The sequence below is a fragment of the Dendrobium catenatum genome, unplaced genomic scaffold (assembly GCF_001605985.2).
Source record: "Dendrobium catenatum unplaced genomic scaffold, ASM160598v2 fragScaff_scaffold_1638, whole genome shotgun sequence".
Lineage (NCBI taxonomy): Eukaryota > Viridiplantae > Streptophyta > Magnoliopsida > Asparagales > Orchidaceae > Dendrobium > Dendrobium catenatum.
Genome location: NW_021320100.1, coordinates 1830514 through 1850456, shown reverse-complemented (window position 1 = coordinate 1850456; position 19943 = coordinate 1830514). Strand labels below are relative to the sequence as shown.

The 19943-nt window shown below is 32.1% G+C and overlaps 1 pseudogene; it reads left to right on the top strand.

The window, feature by feature from the left end:
• The first annotated feature begins 2468 nt into the window (after positions 1-2468).
• LOC110113444 lies at positions 2469-10086 on the top strand (annotated as a pseudogene).
• Positions 10087-19943: the final 9857 nt, after the last annotated feature.

The following is a 19943-nucleotide window of genomic DNA, read 5'->3' as shown; positions in this document are numbered from 1 at the left end:
TGTTGGGAAATTTCAAATTTTCATATGTGGGACAATATATTTATACATATAAATAAAGAATTATACATTAGACACTTTCTAAAATTAAGCCAATTAAATTCGTGATCTATTTAAGTATTAAATAATTATTTAGCTTATGTAGCATCTCAATTAAATTTGTATGGAATTAATTTATGTAGAGGTCGGGTATTTATTTTATTTTAATGATGGGTTGAAATAAAATATTTACACTTAAAGTATAAAAGGGTCGTGGTCCCTAGTTTAAGTGGTTAAGTTCTCATTTCCCTCATCTTCCCATCTTGAGTGAAAAGAAGGGGTCTCTCGCTCTCTAGGAGAACGCCGCTAACAAATGTGGAAGGCCGAAAACCTCAATTATGCATTTCAATGGATCCATGTACGCTTCCGAAAATTTTTCTCGATGATTTGACATCTTTCGGAGATGTTCGAATTATTTTTTCTGTCTCCATTAAATCCTAACACAATCGGCTAGACCTGCATTGTTGCTGTGCCGCAGCGTGCTTCGCCGCATTAGAGCCTCGCCAGTTTGCCTGCTCTTATAGTGCGCGAATGCACGTGATCCCTTGACACCTATAATATAGAGTGGTATGTATTTAAATCTCCCTAAAATTTAAATAAATTAATATTATTTATAATTTTGTAAAATTAATTTTAAATTTTGAAATTTTATTAATGTGGATATTATGCACGTGCAACATACTAGTCAATACAACGTGGTCAAACTATGAAGTAACTGAAGAGCACAGACTTACCCGGTCCAGACCATCGGCTTATATTAATGGATTCGAGCCCCTCAAATTCTAACCTCATCCCTAACTCGTAGAGTCCATCGATCCTGTTCCTGGAAAGCTATTCGTCGCGGTGGTCTCTTTTCTCAATTCTCATCGCTCCTGAAAATCAGGCAAGTGAAATCCCTTACTTGTTACCCGAAAAAAAATCCATCTATTAGTCCCATTGATCTCCTTTTTGTGTTCATCTGCAATTCGACGGCTGTCCATCTTTCTGGTGTTTATGTTTTTAGTGAATTTTTTAGATTTCGCATAATTTAATGGTATTGTCTATAGCGTGTTAGTATTCTGCATTCGATTGAATTAAATTTCCATGAATGGTGTTTCTGTATTGTGCGGTTCGTTTCATTTGATTGCGGCAGCGGGAGTTGGTGGATCTGGCGCTGGGAGAATTTTGGTGCTTGCTGTTTGGAAAACAGCCCTAATTTAGTCCAAATTTGGGTTTGTTTATGCGCAGTAGATTCGTGTTTTTATTAGTTTTTATTTTTTTGTTTAAAAGGGAAGTGCCTTGCCGCGCATTGGGACCGCTGAGTATCCGTCATTGTGTAGTACTAGTTGGATCTTGCTTGAGTGGTACGGGTTGGAATTTCTTGCTTCTTCTTTGGCTGAACATGGCGTCAGAGCACTTTGATTTCACGGAATCTTGATCCATGTTTGAATTCACGGAGTTTCATCGTTTTTTTTTTGGCTTTAATTGCCTTTCAATGTCCTTCCTTGACAAGCCTGTATTATGATATCTATACTGTTGGAAAATCTTCTGTTTGGGTCCTATGCGTAATGCGCGTTTGAAATTTACTTCCAAGAATAAACATTCATTTTCATAAAATGCGCTTAATGCTTTCTTAGATTGGTTTGTAATATAAGAAAGAAATTTTAATAGTAAATTTCATAAAAATAAATAGTTTTGAAGTATATGCGTTCAAGCATATCTAAATTAACTATTAACAAATTTTGAGAGAGGCTTTGGTCCTATCGATAGGATCAGAACATTTTTCGTGCCCGAGTTTATTCCATCCATCAGAATTTTGATTTGCCATATCATTCCATGAAAAGTAGGTTATACCGTAGCTTACAACGAAGATGAAGCTTTAAATTGTTTTTGGTAAGCATATGATTAATTGGAGGAAACAAAGGCTGAAAATAACTTTTTGATAGATGAGGAGCTTTTTTGCCATCAATCTTAAATAAAATTGATTTGTATATTATAAATATGGAATGCAAATCTTTTATTCGCTGCTAACTAGAATCCAAATTAATTCCTAAGGTTGATAATGAAGCGAGAACATAGATGAGGGTAACCTAGTTATGTAGATGTCTTGGTGGAAGAGAGTTGTGTGTTGAGAAAAAACATATGAAACTTCATGGAAATGAATTTCCAAACGGTAGGCCATCGAAGGAAGAAGGAAGAGGAATCAACTTCAACGACAACAAGCCTTTATTCTACCATGTGGAGTCGGCTATATGAATTCTTTCTCCATTCTGTCCTATTAAGAGTCAAATTATCATTTAAATATAATAAAAATGGTCATTCTAATACTTTATAACCAAGTCTTTTAAGTCTGTCTCTATCTTTCTTAACATATGCCAGATCTAATACATCTTCTCTCCTAACAGGATCATTGGAAGGCCGGCGTTTTATGTGACCAAATCATCTAGGGCGACTCCCTCTAATCATAGTTGCCACTGGAGCTATTCCAACCTTTTAATGTATATGGCCGTTTCACATTCCATCTCTAAGTGTCAAGCCACTCATCTACCTGAACATCATCATCTGTGCAACACTTTAACTTACGTTAAGATAGGTAAGATGATTTTTTAATATTATGAATCAATGAAATGTAGACTTATATTAAGATTATAATTTAAAATGAAATGATTTGATTCTATTTTAAATGTATGGTTGAGATTCTATATTGGTGGAATGTCAGTCCTCTTCTTACTAGCATTATGGATTAATATATGTTATCTTTTTCTTGCTAACAGAATTAATGTACAACTAAGGTTTATTTTTGTAAATAGATGCATATAAACCTAACTCTCCTGCAAATTGGATGAAGCAAAATTCATGCAGAAGTGACCTCAAAATTGTTTTTTAAGTGAAATAAACTACTTGCTACTTTACAACAGCGTAAATACCCAAAACAATATGCTTTTCTTTTACTTTGAATGTGGTTTGTAGTCATCTAAATTTAGAGGCTATTTGGTTGCAAGTATTAAGATATTTGCATTTTGAGATTGCAGTCTTAATTAAAGATATTATATTTTGATTTTTCAAGGTTATTTGGTTTATTGTATCCTAGAAATCAAATTTTTTATTTCATTAGTCATAAAACAAATCTAAATTTTTTACACTATTAATATAAATTATTAACTTTAAAAATTAGCTTCTTTCTAAGGCACAAATAGGTTGATGCTGAGGACGATGAGATGGTAGCATAAAGCATGGGGACTGTGGCTAGGGGTAGTTGACGTTGGGTCGTAGGTTGGTGCTGGGGCATGGGGATGGTGGTGTGGCTCAGGGCATGACAAGACATTCGACAACACAACAACGATGGCTTCGATGATGATGCGAGCTTTCACGGATGATGCATGCTTTAGTGACATTTGCCTTTGGAATTTGTTTGATTTATGTGAATTTGGAATTTGTCCAATTCGAGCGAAGTTGAATTCATAAAAAATGACCCTTTTGGGGTATTACAAGCTATGAATGAATTTCCCTACAAAATATCTTTGGATCTCTTTTGCTTCAAATAACACTAGAAAATTCAAAACCCACTCGCTTTTTATTTTTTTTAATTTACACCTCCAAAAAAACCAAACCAAACAACCCCTTATTGTGAGATAAATACAGCTACTTTATATTAAATCAAAACACCTCAAATATGACTACATGCATTTATTTTATATCGATTGTACTTGTCTTTCAAATTTATTTGTGCTTTTTATATATTTGCAAATCTTTAGTTTAGTTCCAGTTGATCTTTCCCACAGAAGTGCTGAATTCCCATTATTCTGAGAGCTGACCTTAACGGCCAAATAGAGTAACAAGTTTATGCCCTAGAAAAATTGCGTGAGAATGCAAACCATTTATACATAGAGCTGGAATCATTGAACTTATGGATACATTAACTACAACTAAAGGAGTTTTGATTTTTTCCTTGAATTCTGTTGTTTTTATCTCTGAGCTATATTGATATGGTCTTTATATAATAAAGTTTGTGCATCTTTTAAGGAAGCCTGACACACTAAATTAAAAAATGTCTTTTAGTTTAGCCGTGCTTTACAAGTTGCCCCATTTTTAAATCTTCTCTCTCTTTCATTTATTCGTTGAGTTGATTTCTAGATAAAGGTGGGACAGCATTTTTAGCTAATCCCTCCCTACTTCCTTTTCGCTTGTATTTTCTTTTTTTTTAAGGTAGAAGTTGCATTTTTTATTCATTTTTTCTTTATAGTATGCCCATCTTGGTCATCTTTTCAAAACTTGATGATATAATGTCTTTCAGGTATTGTATTTGCATATTTTCTGCACCTAATTAATTTTTATCCTCTTAATGGTTAAAAATTTCTTTTGATTAATCAGTTTCTCTTATGCACAGTATGGCAGGACTTGCAAAAGAAGGGTCTCAGTTTGATGCTGATCATTATGATTCAAAAATGAATGAGCTGTACTAAAATCTTCGAACTCTTTTGTTTTTTATCCTATATTTTAATTGTTTTGCATCAAGTAGTTAAGTTTGTTTTATGTGGTAATTGCAGGCTTTTAGCTGATGTTCAGGATTTTTTTTACATCATATGATGAAGTTTATGATAGCTTTGATGCAATGAGCCTTCATGAAAATCTTTTGAGAGGAATTTATGCTTATGGTATTCCAATCCGAACTATTTTATTTTCTCTGTAAAATAATGGGTGGATGCAAATTTTTCCAGCTGAAACGACAGCGAAGGCTTAGTTTTATCTGGTGCTTTGCTTGATTGCCGTGCAACTAAATGTCCAATGCGTTTCTGCAGGTTTTGAGAAACCTTCTGCGATTCAGCAAAGAGGAATCGTTCCCTTCTGTAAGGGCTTAGATGTCATTCAGCAAGCTCAATCTGGGACTGGAAAAACAGCAACTTTTTGTTCTGGAATCCTGCAGCAACTTGATTATGGGTTGTTTGAGTGCCAAGCTTTAGTTCTTGCTCCTATTCGTGAATTGGCTCGGCAGTTAGAAAAGGTTATGCGTGCACTTGGTGACAGAAAGTTCATGCTTGTGTGGGAGGGACTAGCGTTAGGGAGGATCAGCGTACCCTTTCTAGTGACGTGCATGTTGCTGTTGGTACTCTTGGCGGTGTTTTTGACATGCTACGGAGGCAGTCCCTTCACCCTGACTACATCAAGATTTTTGTTTTGGATGAGGCTGATGAAATGCTCTCACGTGGCTTCAAGGATCAGGTTATTTTCTTAACTGAAAATTTTATCATGGAATGCTAAACATTGTTGTTTTATTTTTTATGTTCTTAAGAGTTTTTTTTGTCATGTGAATAAGAAATTTTTGTTTATTTATTTAATTTGTTATTTTAGAAAGCAGTTGTGCGATAGAAAAGTCCCCCCTCAAACTTGAGGGAAAATTCTATAAGATGGTGGTGAGACCTACAATGCTTTATGGTGCCGAATGTTGGCCATTAAAAGAGAAACATAATACTAAGTTAAGTGTTGCAGAGATGAAGATGCTTAGGTGGATGAGTGGCTTTACCCTTAGAGATAGGATACGAAATGAGCATATATGTGAAAAGGTTGGAGTAGCTCCAGTGGAAGATAAGATTAGAGAGAGTCGCCTTAGATGATTTGGTCACATTAAAGATGGTTTGGTCACATTAAACAGAGGCCTTCTGATGACCCGGTTAGGAAAGTTGAGGTATTAGATTTGACTTATGTTAAGAAAGGTAGAGGTAGAACTAAAAAGACTTGGTTAGAAAATATTAGAAATGATATTTCTTTATTAGATTTAAATGAGAATTTGACTTTTAACAGGGCACACTGGCAAAAAAGGATTCATGTAGCCGACCCCACGTAGTGGGACAAAGGCTTGATGATGTTGTTGTTGTTGTTGTATTTTAGGAAGCAGTGTTTGGAAACAATTGGTGATTTTTAATTTTTATTCTAGGTTACAATAAGGTTTCATTGCTGCTTCATCTTTTGCTGGACACCTTGATCTTTCTCCTTGATTGTTTATTCCTTCTTAGTTTAAGTATCAGCTTTTGCTTTTGTTATACAAGATTTCATTGGTTTATCTTCTTGACTCAAAATTATACCTTTGAATGCTGAACGTGATCATTTAATTTTGATGTACCACAGATTTTGTTTTTAATGCTTATAGAATATTATGATATCTTAAATTCGGTTTGAAAACAAGAGATAGCTTCATTGCACCGTCCTTTCAACAACCACTTCCTAATCTTGGGGTGGGCTTTGAACAATGTTTAGGTTGCCTTTATTGTATCTTGGAGTTTATGCTTCAATTTATGGAATCAAACTCTTTGCAATGTGATAGGAAATACTTGAGTTCGCAAGCAAACCTAATTAATAATTAGTAAAACGGCGAGAAAACGAAACAATCGTGGTGGACGAACGAACAAACGATAGCAAAATCTTATAACAATCAAAGGAAAACAAGAACAGAGCAAAGCTACAAGAGATCCTCAATTCGAGAGGAGGATCATCTCTCCCAAATCTCTAGACAAGATTGTCTAGAGCCCAAGCCTCCAAGAAATCCTAATTTCAATCAATCAAAACCATGATCTTTCCCTAATCGCTCTCATCCTCTTTAATATAAAACTTTCCTAATCAATTTTCCCTCCCAAAGCCCTAGCCGCCCCCTTCAAATAAATTTTGAAATCAAATAGATGGGTGGGACCCATCTCTTTGGGCGGCCAAGGTAGAGGCGGCAGAACTAGTCCGCCTCCTATAGACTTGAGCCGGCCTTTGGGCCGGCTCAGCCGGTTCACATTGAGGCGGCCTAACACAATGCAAGGGTGAGGTTATGCATATCAGCCCCTTCCCAAGCCCCACATTACAGGAAACCTCTTGATTTGGTGGTTTTGTTTCCGGATGTGAGTGCACATGTTTGTTACTTCGATGAGATTAAATTACATGGAATTGAGTTCCTAATGTTGAAACTCAACCTTTAAAAATGTGAGAAGCGGGTTTCGTTTTTGATGGCTAGGAATTGACCTTTAGGTCTGTTTTTTGGCTTTAATGAAATATAATAATATAAAATTAATAATTTTGATAGATTAAAATGTTACTTTTGCTTGAAATAATAATAAAGTAATGAAAAATAATAAGGTGGAATAAAATGAAACTCGCTTAACACAAACACTAATTTATAAATAGATTCACCGGAAGAGAATCTAAACAAAATAAATGGATGTCATTGCTACTCACTTTAATGCAAATTTATTTCTTGGTCTTTTGTGTAACTTTTGTTATATCTGCATAGGTAACCTTGTAGTGAAGACCAGCTGTGCTTTGTTTTTCTCAATCTGTGAATAGCCTAAGCTATGAATGCGTTTCTGAGTTTCTGTTAAATAATAATTTCTTTATTTTGTTCTCTTTCTTTAATTTATCCAGTTTTGCGAGAAAAATAGTTAGTCTTACGACTCTTTCATGATCTGTTTACAGGCTTATGGATTTTTAATGAATTTATAGTCCGAATAGCTGAGTTTTTGCTAGCCTGAGTTATGAACATATCAAGTTCTAAATTGCATATTGGTCTTACCATTGCAGTGAAACGTCCTACTTGTTCACCATTGTCTCAAGGGAATGCATATGGTCTATGTTTTAAAATAGTTTAAATGCTCGTTCTCTTTAAGTTTCCATGATTTATTTAATTTCAATAAGAGAAACATATTTTAATTTTTATGAACCGGATCTTATCTTTTCATGCTGCGAATGCATCTATTTTAGCAGGAAAAGGTAGTTAAAAAAATATAGTTTTGGAGGAAGTGCATTGTTTTATTCTGCTAGTGATGTCTTTTCTCACTCGCACAAAAATATTGTAGGGGACCAGGGGTGATGGCTGCTGTTATTCTGAATGCACAATTATGCCCTTCTTGCTTCAATACTTGTAATAAAATTACCAAAATACATTCATACATGCATGTAACACTCCAGCAACTTTGTTTCATTTTCGTATTTGTTGGATCTCTGGTTTGTGTACTCTTTATTTACACAATTACATATATAATTAAAAAGGAACATTGTTCTTTAGACATCATTTGAAAATTCACTTGATCAAGCACAAATCTTTATGTAACTTTTTAATTTTAAATTTTTAAAATTAAATTCAAGATCAAGATTTTCAAAATTAAACTTCATATTCCTTGGATTTATAGAGAGTTTAGGAATATGAAGAACTCCAAGGCTCAGCCTGATAGTCAATGCTGATGATCATCGCTAGCAATTGTTGCCGCCAGGCCATCATTGCTCGATCTTACAAGTTTGACCATCGTAGCTCATCTAATATCATCCGAGCACATCATCTAATCGTCGTAGCTTGTCCAGTTCCCCTCGCTTGATATTGCCTGTTCGTTGTCCTCTAACCAATATCGCTCGATTATTGTAGCCCATCTGCCTTTGATCAACTACCATCACTCGACCATTGTCAGCTGACCTTCGGCATTACTATTTGCAACATTTTCAACACTATCCACTGCATTTACAAGAAGTCAAGCTCATATTTTATACTTCGTGATCCCATCTTCCCCAACTGAGGGGAAAGAGTGGACTTCTATAACCTCATTTGCATAGTCGATTATTTCAATTGACTCCCTCGTGATTTTTTTCCTTTTTGGATTTTTCCAGTAAAAATTTTGATGTCTATTGAAACCTATGTGTGCTCGATTTTTATATAAAGTTAAGACTTTAAATTTTATATGTCTAAGACCATGAATATTCTTAACACCTAATAGTTTGATGATGTTTATAAGAAACATTCCTAGAATACTATAAATAATTCTCCAATGGTTGATAACTAATCCCTCAATCAAAGACAACATATGAACCTCGAATGCCTTACCTTAGATCTAGTTCAATTAAATGATGACACTCAACAAGCACTTGATGTATTGTTGGAGTCTTCATGATTCTAATTGATGGATCAAATAATCTCTAAATATGCACTCTATCAAAATGAGCATATTGATAAGTGGAATGTAATGAGTTCAAGATCAATAAATTCTAAGGTTATAATGTCGCTTAAATTTTGAAAGAATGATTTATGATCAAATGAATCAACACGAGCTATCTGATGTAGTTTAGAGATTTTGACTAAATTTATTAAAATGTCACTCTACAACGACAAAATCAAAATGCCACTCTAGAAAACCTAAAATAGACCTCTATTCTCATCATGAAAGACATTTGAATTTGAAGAGAGTTGGAGATCTAAAGAAATCTAGAGCCCTGTTCAATACTCGATGCTGACGATCACCGCTAGCAAATTCCATCACTATTCTAATATTGTCAATCGATGCATAACTTGTATGCTGTCGTTGGATCATTGTTGCCCGATCACTGTTGCTTGTATCCTCAATCACTTTTATCTACCTTCTGTTCATTACCTTCAAGTATCTGATATCTATTTTTCATGTTTTTGCTACTTCAGATATACGATATCTTTCAGCTTCTTCCTGGAAAGATTCAATTTGGTGTCTTCTCTGCCACAATGCCACCCGAGGCTCTCGAAATCACCCGCAAATTCATGAAGAAACCTGTCAGGATCCTTGTGAAGAGAGATGAGCTTACTCTTGAGGGTATAAAGCAGTTTTATGTGAATACTGAGAGGGAAGATTATAAACTCGAAACCCTCTGCGATCTCTATGAAACTTTAGCCATTACTCAAAGTGTTATCTTTGTGAACACTCGCCGCAAATTGGCTTACTGACAAAATGAGAGCCAATGATCACACAGTTTCTGCCACTCATGGAGGGGAAATTATTGGGTTCGGACACCGGACGCTGTTCAGAGCCCAATGAAACTGTGCCACATCATCTCCTACTCGGTACTGGATAACATGACTGACACCTGATCGGTCTCCGAACCGTAAGCTGTATCCGGTGTCCAAATAATTTACCCTCATGAAGAGATGGATCAGAACACGAGAGATATCATCTTGCGTGAATTTCGATCTGGATCTTCTCGCGTCTTAATCACTACTGATCTCGTTGCTTGTCGCATCGACGTGCAGCAGGTCTCCCTGGTCATAAACTATGATTTGCCGACCTAGCCGGAAAATTATCTCCACAGAATCGGACGAAGTGGACGATTTGGTAGGAAAGGTGTCGCCATTAATTTTGTCACTTTAGATGAGACGACGATGCTGTATGATGTTCAGAAGTTCTACAATGTGTTGATCGAGGAGCTTCCATCAAATGGTTGCCGATTTGCTGTGATCAATTTAACTTAGGGCTCCCTATGTTTCTTCTCCATCAGTGCCTATTGTCATAGATTGAATTGTGAGAGTCCTTTTTTTTTTTGCAGCGATTGTAATTGAAAATTTTGTAGGGTTTAGTTTTTGTTTATGCATCTCAATGATGTTTTTGCTTAGTTTTTTTTTTTTTTTGGTGTAGTGGTCTTTCAAGTTGTCCAATGTAGTGGGTATGAGAATCGCAAGCAACCAAACCTAATTCTAATTTTACATTTATTATCCTTCATTGGATGATCAATGCGTAATAATTTTTTTTTAGGGGATATTTTAGTTAATTAAGATAAACTCATATATGTATTACATATAGGGCTGCAAGCGAGCCAAATGTTTGACGAGCTACTCGTTGCTCGGTTTGATTAAAGCTCATTTGTGATTGTTTAACTAACTGAACAAACAAGCTTGAACATCATTTTAAATACTTGATCATTAAATAAACAAGCTTGAACACTAATGTGTTCAGTTCATTCATGTTCACGAACAACATCATTTGAAGCTCGTGAACAAGCTCGATAAGAAGCTCGATAAATGCTCGATTCGTGTTAGTTTTTGAGTTCTTTAATAAACTCGATAAAAATTTGATTAATGTTTAATTATAAAATAGATAAATATACATAATATAAATATTTTAAATTGATTATAACATAATGAATTTGTTCATGAACAAGAGGCATTTTACATTTATTCATATTTGCTAGATTATTTGTTTAAGATGTTTATGAACAAATTTAAAGTTTGTTTGTTCAATATATTATTTGCTAAATATGTTCACGAATATAGTTCGTTAATGTTTGTTTGTTTAAAGCTCAATAAACACTAAACTAACCAAACATGAAACAAGCATGAATACCGATAAATTAAACGCACCAAATATGAACACAAACAATAAAGCGCGAATCAAACATGAACCGAATTTGAACAAGATAATACTAAACGAACTCAAACATGAACATTCACATACTCGGCTCAGTTCGTTTGCAGCCCTAATCACATATGTAAAATTTGAATTTAAAATTTTTTAATTGGTAGCTAAAACTTCTAACTAACATATTAAGATTTTGTTTGGGACGGTTTTTTTATTGCTTTCTGAACCAACTTTTAAAATAAAATTTTTTAGCTTAAGAAATTTTGTACTAAAAAATTGTTTTAAAAAATAGCAAGAAAGTCATCCCAAAAGAAGATGAAGATGAGTTGCAATTTTTCTTATAAACATAATATATATTGTTTGATTGTCTTTTCATTCATTTATTAATGATGCTTATTCTCTGATTCTCCCTACTTGAAATATTTTGCTTTCCCAATTATGTTCTTAAAGAAAAATTCTTTTGTTCAAAGTTGATATGAATATAAGGCGCATTTTTTAATGTTAATTTAAGCAAAAAAAATCACGTCAATGTTAAATTTAATTATTCATTTATTTTGTGATGCAAGACATTAATTAGCAATTAAGAAAGCGCTTGCAAAAAAAAAAAAAGGCTGTTTTGAGTTTTTTTTTTCATAAAAAAAATTCTTGAATTTACATCTTGAATCAAATAATACCAAGTGCTAATACATTAGGAAACTTTAGAGTTTTTTCAAAAGCAAAAATTATGTTGGTTAAGAAGGAAAATCATGATGAAATATTTGTGGTTTCTGCAGAGAAGGAATCATTGCCCAGCTTGCAGCATAGTGCATTTTGATGCCATGACTTCGTAGAACTGATCAACTGAACAACAGGACAAATAATGCACCAATTTGCATCAAATCTCATTAGTAGCTTTCTCTTAACCTTTTTTTTTTCCTTTAATCTCATCACCTCAAGAAATCATTCTGTGTGGAGAGCGGACGACGAGAATCGTTTCGATTTGTTTCGCTTTAGCTGTCCTTTTGTTGCACTTTTATAAATACTCGGTAAAATGGCATTAAATATGCATTCATAATTGCCGTTTTGTTGAGTATTTGCAAAAACACAACAAAATCGTAACAAATATCCTACTAATTGAATATTTGCTGCCCTTTTGATGAGTATTTGCAAAATTGCAGCAAAAGAACAAATAAAGGACAGCAAATTCGGACAGTTCTCGCCGTCTGATCTCCGCACACCAACACCTCTTTTATAATAGCAGTCTGTCTAAGGCTAGAAATCAGCATCAGTTCATAAATCTGTCGCAGTGGAAAATCATCACTGTTTGGATGCTGTAGCAATGGCATTCACATCTGTAGTAGGACCGTTTAAAAAAATGATCAAATCTCATTAGTAGCTTTCTCTTAACTTTTTTTTTTTTCATTTAATCTCATCATTTCAAGAAATCATTCTGTGTGGAGAGCGGACGGCGAGAACCGTTTGGATTTATTTCGCTTTAGCTGCCCTTTTATAAATACTCGATAAAATGGCATTAAATATGCATTCATAATTGCAGTTTTGTTGAGTATTTGCAAAAACACAACAAAAGCGTAACAAATATCCTACTAATTGAATATTTGCTGCCCTTTTGATGAGTATTTGCAAAATTGCAGCAAAAGAACAAATAAAGGACAGCAAATTCGGACAGTTCTCGCCGTCTGATCTCCGCACACCAACACCTCTTTTATAATAGCAGTCTGTCTAAGGCTAGAAATCAGCATCAGTTCATAAATCTGTCGCAGTGGAAAATCATCACTGTTTGGATGCTGTAGCAATGGCATTCACATCTGTAGTAGGACCGTTTAAAAAAATGGTTGATGATTGTAAAAACCATGAAAGAAAGATTCTGCATTAAAGTTTAATGCAGATAATTATGTTTGATTACTTTCTCCTCGCACTGATCTTCTTTCTGAAATAACAGTGATTCCAATTTTCTTTTCAGAAAGTTTCTATTTTCTGGTTGATTTTGGCATCGGAATAGCTCTTTAGAAGGTTTTGCACTAGTCTTTCATAATATGATATTTGCATGTGAAACTTTTGAATAATGTTTCGAGGTTTCGTTCCGAACAACTTTCTTATTATTTTTTAAAGCAACTTTTAAGTTTAAAAAGTTTTAGTTTAAGATTTTATTTTTTACTAAAAAATTATTTTAGAAAACAATAAAAAAGCTGTTCCAAATGAAGTCTAAGGCTCCGTTTGTGATGACTTTTTTACTGATTTTTAAAGCAGCTTTCAAGTACAAAAACTTTTACTTTTGTACTAAAAAATTGTTTTAAGAAGCAATGAAAAAGCCGTTTGTTTGGGACGACTTTTTTATTGATTCTTAAAACAGAATTTTAGTACAAAAATTTTAATTTATCGCAAACAAAGCCTAAGTCTTTCAAATTCTAATTTTATCTTATAAAAAATGTATCTTTTTGGAACTTCTGCGGTACAACTAGCAAGCATAGAGAATTTAAGTAAAAGACATGACATTTTTTTTTTCTTTTTATTATTGTTAAATAAAATATGAAACTTAATAGATTATGAATGAATAAAGGATGTTTATCCCAATTTCTTCCTCTCCTTCTTCTTTAAAAAAGAGGTTTATTTTTGCACTTATACATCACAAATTTCCAATCCTTCAGGTTTCTTCATACATCTATTCATATTCATGCAATTTGGCAAAGCTGTTTGTTCTTGTTTTAGTGCTCCTTCAACCACCTATTTAATACATCTTAATTATACCTTCTTTGTTACAAATTGGGAATAAGTTCACGGGCGGATCCCCATTGTGCCCCTCCATCTATTTTTTAGTCTTTTAGGCAATTGACCCAACATAAGTAAACATAGTGTGTAGCGGTGTAATTGTTAGAAAACGATGAACCAAATATAAAGAGAAATAGTAAAGAGAATTCATCATTTTATTCATTATGTTGAATTCCAAAAATATTCTTACAATCAAAATTTGTTTCGGGGGCAGCGATATGTGCGAAACGTACGACGATCAAGGATATGAACAAATATCAACTTTCCTTTTTTATTTAGAGGCCTTAGTTATTTTTGGTAGCTAAAATATATATTTTAGAGACCATTTTTTTGTCTCTATTTTTTTGTCGCTATTGACTCAGTTTCTTGTAGTGAAGGGTCGAGCCTCGGCAAAACCAACAACCACTTATAAGTCCACCCCAAATTAAGGCTGATTCCGCCCCTGAATAGGTTACTTAATTCTAATTTGCAGAATAAAAAAGGTTCCTTTCTCTACGCAATCAAATACCCAATTAAAATGTTTTCGACCACTTGAGTCGGGTACTATTTGGTAAATGTATATCATGAAAGTTTATTTGCTTGTGCTTTAAGTTGATAATGAATAAAAATTATACATTAGTTAACTTGCTAATGAATAATTAATAAAAAATAATCATAATAAATGATTTTTTCTTTTTTTGTCAAATGAATGAAATATATAAGAAAAATAAAAAAATAAAGAATGATAAGTTGGTTAGGTTTGGTTTTTCTTGAGGAAAAGTTTGACATTTGGATGTTTACATATGTATGAATAAATAAGGTTATTAAAATAAAACATCAAATATGGAAAAAAAATATTGTTAGTGGAAATTCCAATAATTTTAAAGCAATTGAAAATTTCATGGTATTTATTTTTGTCAGATTTTAGACTTTTCATCGATGATTACTATTTTTTTTGACTTTTTGGCACATTTTTTAAGAAAGAATCCATTGAAATTTTCTTTTCTATTAATAAATGAAAATCCACTAAAATGAATAAATTTCCCAACCCAACATCTTTTCCTCATTTTCTATCATTTCTGCAATTTTGGAAGCCCTAAACTATCTCTTGGTGTCATCAACATCCTATCTTTGATTGATTATAAATAAAAAAATAGAAAAAAAAATCCTATCTTTATAAATCTTAGCTCTTCCATTTTATTTTTTTATGTAATCTAAGGATTATCCTCAACCATATTTTGATAAAATTCATAGAATTTAGGATATTAATAAATTATTATATTTCTTATTTAAATAATTGGTTTTATTGTAAAATTATGATGCACATTAGGGAAAGGCTGAGTGTAAAAAAGGGTCAGCGGGTTCAGTTTGGGTCCCACCTGAAATAGTACCTACCAGAATCTGATCAACCAAAATCTGACATGTTTAATAAATGAGTAAAAAATATAGATCCAAAGCTGACTCGTTAGCAACCTGAACCCAACCTAATAACCCATTTTAATTAAAAAATATATTCTTATTAACTTGTTAACCCTAGATTTTAGGTTAATTGATAAAAAATAATATTATATCAACAAAATAAAAGTATTTAAAGAAAAAAGTAAAATGGGTAATTTTAGAGTCAAAATCAAATTAGCGGGTCAACTGAAACCCCATCCGTTTATTAAATTGATCAACTCGAATTCAATTTTTTTGGGTCAAGCCTGAGTCGGGTTGACATTTATTGATGCCCCTGCCCCACATTAGGGGGGTTTCAAATATAATTGATTTTTAAAAAAAAAAAAAAATCATAAAATTAAAAAGAAAAAAAGGAAATAACAACCACCAAACCACACTAAAAAAAAAAAGAAAGAAAAAGAAGAAAAGGAAAGACAATTTGTAAACAACCGCCACCAAATAATATTAGATTTTCCGACGCAACATTCCATTAATCAAGCTTAGTCACACTAACGTCTTTGTATCAAACAAAACATTAAGTAGGGTCATACTCACCCCCCATAATCTTTCATTTGCTCTCCAATTAGGAGAAAGTGATTATTCAATTCCATGCATTAGCTCTTACTTTAAAGTGATTCACATACAACCAAACAACAAACTTTATATGAAAACTTCATTTTTTCAACCATAAAATAATAATAATAATAATAAAGCATCACAATTAACATTTAGGAGATTTACTTAATTTCTAATTCCTTAATGAAGATTTCTCACAACAATTCATTGTGTCAAACATGCATGAAACAAACATAGGGTGGTGGCTTATGGAAAAAAAAAAAAGGTGTGGAAGTGGGAGATTAGTAGACACAAACAACTAAAGATAATGCATTGCCATAGAGAAAATGCTCTACATGTGGATCAAATGATAAGGTTCTTAGTCAACATGCTTCCTCTTGTTCCCTTCCTTCTTTTCTATGTCCTTTTCAAATTATGATTTGGAGGGGATTTATATTGGATTTTTAATGTCTAATGTTATAAAATTTCAAATAAAAAATAATATAAAATCAATATAATATATAATATATATATATATATATATATATATATATATATATGAACAAGAAAAATGTAAACTCATTACTGAAAAATAATTCTCACTTCAAAATAAAATAAATGACAACAAATGGCGTGGAACAAGAAAGAAAATACAAGTTATATAAGAAAATAAAAATATGAGTATTAGATAAATACTTTGAGGAGCTTTCAAAATGGCTCAAAGTTTTAACATATTTTCTATTTTTGCCCTCATCCCAACATTTGATAGGGGCAACAAGGAAGAATTTTTAGTTTTGGAGGAACTCATCGTCTTTAGTATTAGCAATAGAGGGATTAATTCTATATCATCAATAAAAGGAGAATATAATATAGCTTTGAACATTGTTGAAAATCTTTTATGACAACCTGTATTTTGAAAATAAATTTAAAAATGAAAAATCTGAATTTTTATTTAAACTGGAGCATTAATGCAGCGCTGAGATTGTTAACGTTGCACTGGGCCTGTGAGCATAGTGTTGCCAAATGTTGCAGTTGCGGCATTAAAGGCTCTATTTTACAGTAATTTTGGATTCAACATGCAGTGCTGCGGCCCTAGGTAGTGGGGTTGCGATGCTACACACTAAAATACCTTTATATGCATATTAAAATTCATTTCTCTCTACTCACTCTCCCCCTCACCCACGAGCGCCAGCTTGCCGTGGAAGGAAGAAGGGGAAGGAAGAATGATCTTTCAAATTGAATTTATTGCATATTCTTTCAATTTCGTGAATTTTTATCTCATAACTTTTAATATATTATAATATTAATTATTCTTGACATTTTGACTAGTTGATTTCTTTTACCATCTAAAATAGAAGTTATTGAGTTTTGTGCAATTTGTATAGAATAATAATTTTAGTTTTTTTTACACAAGCATATTATTAATACAAATATTGTGAATGAATATGAGCTTGTGATTGAGTAATATTTGATTGTTATTATTGTTATAATACTATAATAATAGTATGTGTAAGGACAAATATATATCGATTTTTACTAACGTTGGTTGGAAACTGACTGACTTAATTATACAAGATGGTAGTTAGACGGGCATTCTTTTAAATATTGTGGTTTGTTGTTATCATGTACTAATTCAAGTGGTTCATTGATTGAGAGTTATGAGGAGTTATTACTGTCTCGACAGATAAAGAGTAACGACTCTATTTACTAAGCCAATAACTATTGATTAGTGATTTACAAAATACTAGAAAAATACTACACAAACCATAATTCTTTACTTGTTTAATGTGATTACTAGAATGTATGTTATTACATTGATTTACTGTTAATTACTATATTTCTACCACTGTATTGTTTTAATGTTCCATTCATTATTATTATTATTATTATTGCCACCAGTTTTATGAATAATAATATTATTACTAATGATACTAATATTATTAGTGATACTATTATGGATGCACTATTAATGTTATTATGATTGATTCACTGTTTACTGATTTACTGTTATTAAGAACGTGATTCCTATTACTCAGCATGTGATATAAGATATTTATTGATATTAATAGAATAGATGAATATTATGTGTACTCTTATATGATTTTATTGTATTGATATGATTAAAATAATCTTTATAGATGTTTTTTTACTGATTAATATGATTTTCTTATTGATTTAATAATACTACTATGAAGACCGTTTTATCGATTCGACACTCGTTCAGGTTTATTAGTTAACTAGTTCACATAATTCACTATTTCCACACTACACTATTTTATTGGCATTCATATCGTACTGTTCTACTATTATATAGATTTTATTGCTATTATATATGGTTTACTATTTCTACACAACTTCATGATCTTATTGACTGCTACTACTATGAATTGACTGAAGATATGCATACTATTCATTTATCATGTTTTGAATTCAATTGTAGAATTTAGTGACATGTTAGACTTTCTAGCTCATTATATATTGTTTAAATGATTTCAGGTCATTGAAGATGATCGGGAGTATGAGACTGATCAATTACAGGATCCTCCATATTTTATATTATTTTGTTTAGTTATTCTTTTATAGTTAGTAGCAGATAGACTGTTTGTTGCGATTGTGTAACTCTTAGCTATTGTATAAAATTTTGGAGTATGAATACAAATGTATATTGATGATTTGATCAATAGATTCATTTATGTTGATATTTAATTATTAAAATAAAATAGATAACTATGATTGTTGATATTATAAAAGATACAAATAATAATTCTTCAATATTAAATTATGGGGCATTACACCTTTAATGGTTGAGAGATTGATAAATTACTGAATAGGTCATGTATCTAGAGTAATAACACCCTTTTCCAAGTCAATAGGAGAAGGAGAATGATTCAAAAGTGACTAAACAAAAATATCTAAACTATTTTGAAAGTCATTTTCTAAAAAACCTAAATGTTTAGATAGAGAATAAAGCTAGATTTTGGCGACTCTAGTTCTTTTTCTGTTGTCGACCTAGTTCAAAAAATTATCTAAATCAAGATAGGTTACATTTCACCTATCTTAGCTTTTAAAAATATGATAATTTTTAGATTTTTCTGAATTAAGTTTATAATTTTATAGTATAAAAGTGAGAATAATTTTGTACCCATTTTCACTATATAATTTTTTGTATGTTATAAATACATTAGTTGTAATCATTTAGGTATTTTTTAGTTATTTTTTATCAAGTAAATAAAAAAGAGAGAATTTTAATAAATTAGAAAATAATTTTGATCCCTGAAAATAAGACTACAATATGATAAAAACTTCAAAATAAGATTACCGCCATTTTTAATTTTCTACGCGATTTATACTGACGGGAAAAAATCCGCCGGAAAGTCGCCGGAAAATCTCATTACAGCCAAAAATTCGTCTAGTTCCGCCAGAAAAAACCACCGATAAAGGTTGATTTTCCTAGAGTGCCCGACAAATACTAGAAACTCTTACGTGAATAAAATTAGTGAAAAAAATCAATTGATAAAGCACCAAATAAATTTTCTCAAACTAATAATTGAAGCTTCAAAACAAAATGATTTCTAAGCACCAAATGAATGAGAAAAAATTTGTGGCCAATTCCTTAGTTTTCTTTTCAAAAGCTTGAGGGTATTATTAGTTCATTGGCAGTCTATGAAAACAAGCTTATTGCTCTTAATCTTTACTTCTTACAAAATGATTGTTGTAATTAGCATTGCTATATTAGGGCTAAACACACTCATTAATGACTTTATTATCAATAATTAAACTTTGATATGCCTTAACTAATTAAACACCCAAACTGTTTTTTTCCAAAACCATTAATTGTACTTAACAACCAATGGGACTCATGTTATTTTGCCCATTTTCTTAATTTTTTTAAAATTTATTAAATTATTTCACAAAATAATTAAAAAATAATGTCATTTATACTTGAATTTTATTCAATATAAAATTAAAAAATGGAGGCTTTACCTTTTTTTGTACCATTTATGCCTTACCCCACTACTTTAATAAAAAAACTAGCATCATCATGCACTTCCAACCATGGCTTTATCACAAGCT